Below are 9824 nucleotides of genomic sequence, written 5' to 3'. Positions count from 1 at the left end.
ATGTCTTTGCTAGTTCATCATCCTGTTTTTTTATTCCTATTAGGATTCCTCTGTTTCTGAAAAAAGTGCTTACTGTTTTTCCTTATTGCAATTGATTTACGTACTGTAAAATTCTGAAATTCTGGATTTGAGATATTGAAAGTGTTAGAAAAGAATAGAAAAAAGAATCATTCAAAAATATGAAGTACACAAAAAATGATAAATAAAATAAAAAAAGTGTACATTCCTGCCGAAAAAAATACGGTAATCTGGCAGTGATTTTAAAAAATTTATTTCTCTCAATTGGCTTACTGTTTTTAATTGATTCCAGTGCCATTTTTGAGTTAACATCTTGAAGTTTCTGTGGTATAAATTTCATAATCCAGTTCGCTCTACAACGTTCCAGTTAAATCAGTGAATATCAAACACAGTTTGCATTAAAAAAAGATTTTCCAGTAGCTAAATTTTTTTTTGTTTTCTTCATCTACTCTAGTGCTTTTCCTTAGGTATTCTTTTGTGTGCCTACTTTTCTCATTGAGTTCTTTATTTTCTTGATTGTCTTTCATTCTTACTCTTTGAGTTTGTCTTACACATAGTTTTCCTTCTGCAATTACCTTTCCTTGCTTATACCTTTTCTTGTTTGTCTTTATTGTTTCATTGGTTTTGTGGTGGTTTGCTCTTAAGATTGGTGTGCTTGCTTTGACATATTTCATTTGAGGATTCCAAGGCCTCAAGATCAGATTGGTGCAAGAACATTATTTCTTTGAGAGTGATATCTTTTCAGCCTTAAATTCACTTCGGTAGTTTCAATTGGAAAGCTCACTGTTTTTGCTAATTTTTAACTTGTTTGCTGTTTTGTGTGTTTGCTGTTTTTTAATTACAAATGGCTGGATCTTCAAGTGATGCATCCTCCAAGCAGAATTCTCCTTCCAAAGCTTCAATTCTTGGTGAATTACATGAAGCTCAAAGAACAATTAGAAGGTTGGAAGAGAAATTGCAAAAGATGGAGGTCAAACAAACTAGACCATCTCCTTCTATCCATGATGGACATCATTCTCATAGACCATCTTCAAGAGTTTCTTCAAATGATGTTGGCCGTGAAGATGAGCATAGGAGAAGGAGACCTCCACCCCAAGTCCATGGACAAAGACATCATCACCAAGGGGAAAGAATTCACTACGGCAATGGCTTCTACCATGATGCAAAGTCCAAGCTTCCTTCGGTCAAACTACCTTGTTTTAATGGTTCTAGTGATCCAAATGTGTATTTAGATTGGGAGGCTAAGTGTGAACAAATTTTTGAGATCCATGAGATCCAAGATGAGCATAAGCTCAAGCTAGCCACCCTAGAGTTTAGTGATTATGCCATGAAATGGTGGCATGGGATTGTAAAGGACATTATCTATCACAAGGGTCCTCCCGTGGACTCTTGGAACTCTTTAAAGGATCATATGCGCGCTAGGTTTGTGCCCCCACATTTTAGGAAAGACCTCATGTTGAGACTCCAACGGTTTCAACAAGGCACGCTAAATGTGGATGAATATTATAAGGAGCTTGAGACGCTTGTGCTTAAAATTGAATTAGAAGAAAGTGAAGAAGCCATGGTTGCTAGGTTTGTGAGTGGTCTTAGGAAGGATATCCAAGACATTGTTGAGTTACAAGAGTATTCATCATTGGGCTCTTTAGTTCATCTTGCAATGAAGGTGGAAGCCCAACTTGCTAAGAAAAACTCTTTTAAAAATGCTTCCAATAATGGATACTACTCCAAGTCTTGGAGAAACAAAACTTCTTTTTCAAAACATCCTTCCAAAGATTCTTCTTTCAAACCCAAGGAATCTAAGCCATCAACATCTAGACCTAAGTCTCCCACTAGAACATCTAACACTAAATGCTTTAAATGTATGGGTTATGGTCATATTGCTGCAAATTGTCCTTCAAAACGAAGTATGTACATGCATGAGGGCATTGTAGTTAGTGAGCATGATTCGGATTCTTCAAAGCATTCATTGCATTCTCATGCATCTAGTGAGGAAGAGAGTGAATGTCCACTTGAAGGGGACTTGTTAGTTGTGAGAAGACTTCTTGGACAAGTTTCACAACCTTTTGATGAAAGTCAAAGGGAAAATATTTTCCATACAAGATGTCTTATTCAAAACAACATTTGTTCCTTGATAGTGGATGGGGGTAGTTGTGCAAATGTGGCTAGTACAAGAGTAGTAGATAAGCTTGGATTGTCTACTATCTCTCATACAAAGCCCTACAAATTACAATGGCTTAGTGAAGTAGGAGAAATAATTGTTAATAAACAAGTCCTCATCCATTTCTCCATTGGAAAATACAAAGATGAGGTATTATGTGATGTTGTGCCCATGGAAGCCACTCATGTTCTTTTGGGAAGGCCTTGGCAATTTGATAGAAAAGTTTTACATGATGGCTTTACCAACAAATTATCTTTTGAATTCCATGGTCACAAGGTTACTTTAAAATCTCTCTCTCCAAGAGAAGTCCATGAGGACCAAGTTATCATGAAGAAAAAGAGGGAGAGTGAAAAAGATAAAAAAGATAAAAAAGATAAGAGTTCTAAGCCTACACTCCTTGTGTCTAGGCGTGACATTGAAAGGGAAATAGTGGCTCATCATCCTCTTTTTTTAGCCATCCCTAGAACTCTTAGCATAGAAACACTTGTTGATAGTCCTCATTGCTTGGAAAATTTGGTAGAAGAGTTCAAAGATGTGTTTCAAGATCCTCCAAATGGCCTTCCACCATTGAGAGGGATTGAGCACCAAATTGATTTGATACCGGGCTCTTCTTTACCAAATCGTCCCGCATATAGGACCAATCCAAGTGAAACCAAGGAAATTCGCCAACAAGTTGAGGCTTTGATTGAAAAAGGGTGGGTGCAAGATAGCATGAGTCCTTGTGCTATGCCTATCATCTTAGTGCCAAAAAAGGAGGGCACATGGCGAATGTGTTCGGATTGTAGGGCCATAAATAACATAACCATTAAGTATAGGCATCCCATACCTAGATTAGATGATTTGTTGGATGAATTACATGGTTCAAAAATCTTTTCAAAGATTGATCTTAAAAGCGGCTACAATCAAATCCGTATCAAACCGGGTGATGAATGGAAGACGGCTTTTAAGACCAACTTTGGTTTATATGAGTGGTTAGTTATGCCTTTTGGTTTAACTAATGCACCAAGTACCTTCATGCGCCTCATGCATCATGTTCTTAGACCTTTCATTGGTAAGTTTGTTGTGGTTTACTTTGATGACATTCTCATTTATAGCTTATCTTTGAATGACCATAGGTTGCATGTTAGGCAAGTTTTGGAAACCCTTAGGAAGGAACATTTGTATGCTAACCTTGCTAAATGTATGTTTGCTCTTGATCATATAGAATTCCTAGGGTTTGTTGTGAGTTGTAAAGGGGTCCATGTGGACAAAACCAAGGTGGTGGCCATTCAAAAGTGGCCTACACCGAAATCTTTAAATGAGGTCCGAAGTTTTCATGGGCTTGCTTCTTTCTATAGAAGATTTGTCCCAAACTTTGGTACCATTGCCGCACCACTCAATGACATAGTGAAAAAGGATGTGGTCTTTCATTGGGGAGAAGCACAACAAAATGCTTTTGATACTTTGAAAGAAAAATTGACTAATGCTCCCATCTTGGCCCTTCCTAATTTCACTAAGACATTTGAGATTGAGTGTGATGCTTCAAGCATAGGTATTGGGGCTGTTCTCCTTCAAGAGGGCCACCCCATAGCCTATTTTAGTGAGAAATTGAAGGGAAGTCATCTCAACTATTCCACCTATGATAAGGAATTATATGCACTTGTTAGGGCTTTGTTTACTTGGCAACACTATCTTTTTCCCAAAGAGTTTGTGATACATGGTGATCATGAATCTCTTAAATATTTGAAAAGCCAAAACAAACTTAACAAGAGGCATGCTAAGTGGGTGGAATTCATTGAGCAATTTCCTTATGTGATCAAACACAAGCAAGGCAAAATAAATATTGTGGCGGATGCTCTTTCTAGAAGATACACCTTGCTAAATCTTTTAACCTCTCAATATCTTGGTTTTGATCACATTAAGGAACTTTATCATGATGACCTTGATTTTTCTCTCCTCTATCAAGAGTGTCTTAAGGGAGGACACAAAGATTTTTTTATTCAAGATGGCTTTCTTTTTAAAGGAAAACGTCTTTGTGTTCCCCAATGCTCTATTAGATTATCTCTTGTTAGAGAAGCTCATGAGGGGGGCTTAATGGGACATTTTGGGGTTGCTAAAACTTTGGATGTGTTGCATGAACATTTCTTTTGGCCTCATATGCATAAACATGTTCATAGTTTGTGTGATAAATGCATAGCTTGCCGCAAAGCTAAATCTAAAATGCATCCCCATGGTCTTTATACTCCTCTTCCTATCCTTTCAATGCCTTGGGTAGATATATCTATGGATTTCATCTTAGGCTTACCCAAGACATCAAAGGGAAAGGACTCCATTTTTGTGGTAGTGGATCGTTTTTCAAAAATGGCTCACTTTATTCCTTGCCACAAAGTGGATGATGCATGCCACATTGCAAACCTCTTCTTCCAAGAAGTGGTTCGCTTGCATGGGATTCCTAGGTCTATAGTGTCCGATAGAGATCCTAAGTTCTTGAGTCACTTTTGGAAGACCTTGTGGGGCAAGCTTGGAACTAAGCTTTTATTTTCTACCACTTGCCACCCACAAACCGATGGTCAAACCGAGGTGGTAAATAGAACTTTGGGACAACTATTGAGATGCTTTATTTCGGGGAATCCTAGAGTGTGGGAGAATTTACTACCCCATGTTGAGTTTGCATATAACCGAGTAGTAAATTCTACCACCTCCCATTCTCCTTTTGAGGTGGTCTATGGGTTTAATCCCCTAACACCTCTTGATCTTCTTCCTATTCCCCTTCTTGACGATGTCTTGTGCAAAGATGGGGATGAAAAGGCTTCTTTTGTGAAAACTTTGCATAAAGACATCAAGAAGAGAATTGAGAAGAAGGTTGGCAAGTATGCTGAACTTGCCAATAAGAGGAGAAAAGCATTGTTGTTTGATGAGGGCGATTGGGTTTGGCTTCACTTGAGGAAGGATCGTTTTCCTACTCAAAGGAAGTCCAAACTAATGCCTCGAGGGGATGGACCTTTCCAAGTCCTCAAGAGGATTAATGACAATGCTTATGAGTTAGATATGCCTGATACATTCTTAGGTAGTCATACTTTTAATGTCAGCGATCTAACTCCTTTTTCTGTAGGTCTCCAGAATTCGTGGTCGAATTCTCTCCAACTCGGGGAGTATGATGGAGATCAAGCCCAAGAGAACATGGAGGCCACTCATCAAGCTCAAGAAGAGGTGGAGGCACAAATGGAAGACGCCCATGGAGGTCAAAGTCCACCTCAAAGGCTTACAAGAAGCATGTTCAAAGCCTTGGGAGCTAGAGGACATTTATTTTCTCTTTTTGTAGTGTCTTTAGTTGAAGGTGCTTAGAGGGAAACCTTAGAAACCTCTTTTGTTATAGCATCTTTTAGGTTTTAAATAGGACCTTTAGGGGGGTGTATTAGTAGATAGGTGTAGGAGTAGAATAGGGGGTGCCAAAGTGAAGGAAGGGATCACACCTTCCTTGCTTAGGCAATTAGCGCCGGTTCTAGTGGCCTTTGGAGGGAATTTTTGAATTGTTTAGCTTTCATTTTTCAGCACCTTAGGCTATAAATAGAGGTGCCTTCCTTGTAAATTTCAGATTTGAATTTTATCTAAAGAAACTATACTCAAAATTGGAGTGAGCATTTGGAGAGCTTTGAGCTTCTTCTCTAGTCTTATCTTGAAGGACCATGGTTTCCTCAAGTGGCGGCTTCCACACTCATCTAGGAGCATCCATTCTTCTAGTGGCGTGATCATCCAACCATTCCTCCATCTTCATGAGCATTCTCTTCTCCTTCCTTTCTTCTTCTTCAATTTGTTCTTATTGCCTTGAGTTTTGAGTTGTTTTTGGTTTCGGTTCCTTTAATTTTCCAGCACCTATTTTCTGTTTAGTTTTTAAATTCTGTTCGGTTCTTTTGTTTTGAAGTTCAATTCTGTTCGGTTTGTTCTTTTCCTTCTCCTTTGTTGATTCAATTTGACAATATTTGGTTCATCCAAATGAGTTTGGGATTTGGTACTTGTTTTGGTGAGTTCTTGATCTTAGAACTATGATCCAACTTCTAAGAAAGTGCCTCTACATTTTCCAGCTCAAGGTGATTCCTCAAAGTGTCAAGAATCTTGTTCTATGTGGCTATTGGAATCACATCAATTATGGTCCTCTTTAGCCTATAAAAAGAGGAGCCTACACCTTGTATTTTCAAGTTTATTGTGAGTAAAGTTATGCTGCCATTTTGTGCCAAGCTTTGCTTCTCCCTAGAACTCTAGGCTCTAAACTTCACATCCTTCACCTTTCCTTGGGCTGGCCGAACCTCCCAATGTTCATGCACATCATGCACCTTCAAGATCAACACCACTCTTAGGAGGATCTTGCACACACACATCCATTGCTTCCGCACCATTTTCTTACATGATTCAAGAAGACCTTCATGAAATTTGCCATCACAAATGCTCCTTGGGAAGACATTAGCATGGATTTCATTTTAGGACTCCCTAGGACTGCAAGAGGCCATGACTCTATCTTTGTGGTAGTGGACCGTTTTAGCAAAATGTCCCATTTTATTCCTTGCCACAAAGTAGATGATGCTCAAAATATTTCTAGACTCTTCTTTAGAGAAGTGGTGAGACTTCATGGTCTCCCTAAAAGTATAGTATCCGATAGAGATCCCAAGTTCATAAGCCACTTTTGGAAAACTCTTTGGGTCAAACTTGGAACAAGACTACAATTTTCAACTTCTTGTCATCCTCAAACGGATGGCCAAACTGAAGTAGTCAACCGATCTCTTGGGACTATGCTTAGGGCTATCATGAAGGGAAACCATAAATCTTGGGATGAGTATCTTCCCCACATTGAGTTTGTTTATAACCGAGTAGTCCACAAGACTACTAATGCTTCTCCTTTTGAAGTAGTATATGGTTTTAATCCTCTCACACCTATGGATTTGTTACCTCTCCCTAATCCACAAGAATTTGTGCATAAGGAAGGAGTAATCAACGCCGATTTTATAAAGAAAATGCATGAGAAGATTAAAATCCAAATACAACAACAAAATGAGAAGTACACCAAATACAACAATAAAGGGAAGAAAGAAATAATTTTTGAGGAAGGAGACTTAGTTTGGCTTCACCTTCGCAAAAATAGATTTCCAACTCAAAGGAAGTCCGAACTAAGTCCCCGAGGTGATGGATCCTTTCAAGTCCTCAAGCGAGTCAATAACAATGCATACAAATTGGACCTACCTCTTGAATATGGAGTACATGACACTTTTAATGTAATTGACCTTTCTCCATTTGTAGGTACCAATGACGACGAGGACGAGCTGGATTTGAGGACAAATCCTTTCCAAGGGGGAGGGGATGATGGAGGAAGGCCAAGCTCACCACACTATGAAAGCCAAGTTCCAAGTCTAGACTGTCTAGAACCATGTGGGGAGCGTCTAGACTCAAGAGGAGAGCATCTAGCACAAGATAAGGGGCGGCTACAAGAGGAGCGTCTAGGAGGAAGCCTAGACCGTCTAGGACCTATCACTAGGTCCATGACCAAGCACCTTCACGCACAAATGGGTCCAGCCACGGATTGGAGGGAGAAGAACTTATACATGCTACATGGAGGCCCATTAGGGGTTGCTTAGTAGTTAGTGTAGTGGTAGAAAGCATAAACTTGTCTTCAATGTGATTTACCCTAGATTTTGTGCACATTCTAGAACATTGCCTCACATGGCCGGCCATGTGCCCATGTGCTCCATGTGGAGGAATTTCCATTTCATTTGAGAAGCATTTCATCTTCTCTTATCTTAGGATTTACGGCCTCCTTAGCCTATAAAAGGAGATGCCTAGCACTTGTATTTTCAAGATTAATGAGTAATGTTATGCTGCCAACATTGTGCCATACATTGCTTTGCGTAGTTTCTAGGACCTAATCTTCATCTTCATCACCTACCATAGGGCTGGCCGAACCTCCCTTATTCCATACTTATCATGCACCTTCAAGATTACCACAACTCCTAGGAGGATCTTGCACATCTCAATCCACAGCTTCCGCACCTTTGATCACAAATCCGAGAGGAACTCCATGACTTTGCCATCACGACCTGCCCATTCGTCTGGGAGTGTTCGACTGATGCAAACACCTGCTTGATTCCTACCTCTATATATAGCTTCCCCAACTGTTGGCTCGTGAACTGGGTGCCATTATCTGAAATGAGACGCCTCGGCACCCCAAAACGACACACAATGTTCTTCCAAACAAAGTGTTGTACCTTGTGAGCATTGATCTAGGCCACTGGTTCTGCCTCTATCCACTTGGTGAAGTATTCGATGGCAACGATTAGGTATTTCATCTGCCTTATCGCCAATGGGAACGGACCTAGGATATCAATACCCCAAGTATGAAAAGGCCATGGGCTGTGTATGGATCTCAGCTTCTCTGGCGGCGTCTTGTGCCAATCAGCGTGCATCTGACACTGCTTGCAACGCTGGGCGTATCGATCGCAGTCTTCTCTTACCGTCGGCCAGTAAAAACCCACACGTACTACCTTGGATGCCAAGGATCTTCCTCCCACGTGGCTCCCACAAATACCTTCGTGGAGTTCAGCCATTATCCTGGTGCATTCGTCACCACTTACGCACGTCAAGATAGGGTGCGTAAATGATGAGAATCAAATAAAGGAGGCTTTTATTAATGAAGGAAGAGGGAATTCACCCTCACATTTGAAGTTCTTCCTTCTAGTCTTCTCAAAATTAAAAGAAAACATAAAATAAAGATAGGATCAAGCCTAACGCCAAAGAAGTCTACAAGCTTTCAAGAATGGGCTTCAATTAAATATCTCTCTTTATAGTTTCTTTTAGTTTGTAAATAATATAGAATAGTGTTTAGAAAGGTGCTTAGAGGGAAACATTAGACACCTCTTTTGTAAAAGTATCTTTAGGTTTTTAGTTTAGGAAAATTATAGGAAGCTTGGGGGGTGTGAGCTTAGTAAAGGAGTGTAGACGTAATAGGGAGGTGCCAACTAAGAGAGGAAGTCACACCTTCCTCATGCTCTAAGTTGGCGCCACTTTTATGTCATTTGGGGGGTAATTTGAGTTTAATTAGCTTTTCATTTCAGCACTTCTTAGGCTATAAATAAAGGTGCTTGCCTTTGTAAAAATAAGATTGGAAATTAGTATTAGAGAAAGTCTACTCAATTTGAGAGAGAATTTGTGAGAGCTTGCTTCTCCTTCACCTTGTCTTATCTTGAGTGTGTTTGGTTCTCTCAAGTGGCGGCATTAGCTCACTCATCTTGAAGTCTTCATCCTCTAAGTGGCGTGAACAACAAACCAAAGCATCCATCTCAATAAGTTCTTCTTTCTTTCATCTCCATATTCATATGCAATTCCTAAAACATGTTTAGCTTCCTTTTTGGTTCGGCATTTCAGCCTATTTTCTAGTTTTGTTTCGGTTCTTATTTCCTTTTCTGTTCTTAGTTGTTTCTTCTTCAATTCTAGCTTAATTGTTCGGTGCATTTCCGTTTTTGGAGCATTTCAATCGGTGCAATTGCATTTTTACTCAATTTGTTCGGTTCAATTGACAATAGATGGCTCCTCCATAGAAGAGTTTGGTGTTTGGTGCAAGTCTTGGTGAGTTCTTGAAACATAGAACCTTGATCCAATTCTATTATGTACCGTCCCGCCCCCGGGC

Source organism: Phaseolus vulgaris, chromosome 11 (assembly GCF_051622355.1).
Source record: "Phaseolus vulgaris cultivar YP4 chromosome 11, ASM5162235v1, whole genome shotgun sequence".
Classification (NCBI taxonomy): domain Eukaryota; kingdom Viridiplantae; phylum Streptophyta; class Magnoliopsida; order Fabales; family Fabaceae; genus Phaseolus; species Phaseolus vulgaris.
Note: the sequence above shows the minus strand (reverse complement) of the source record.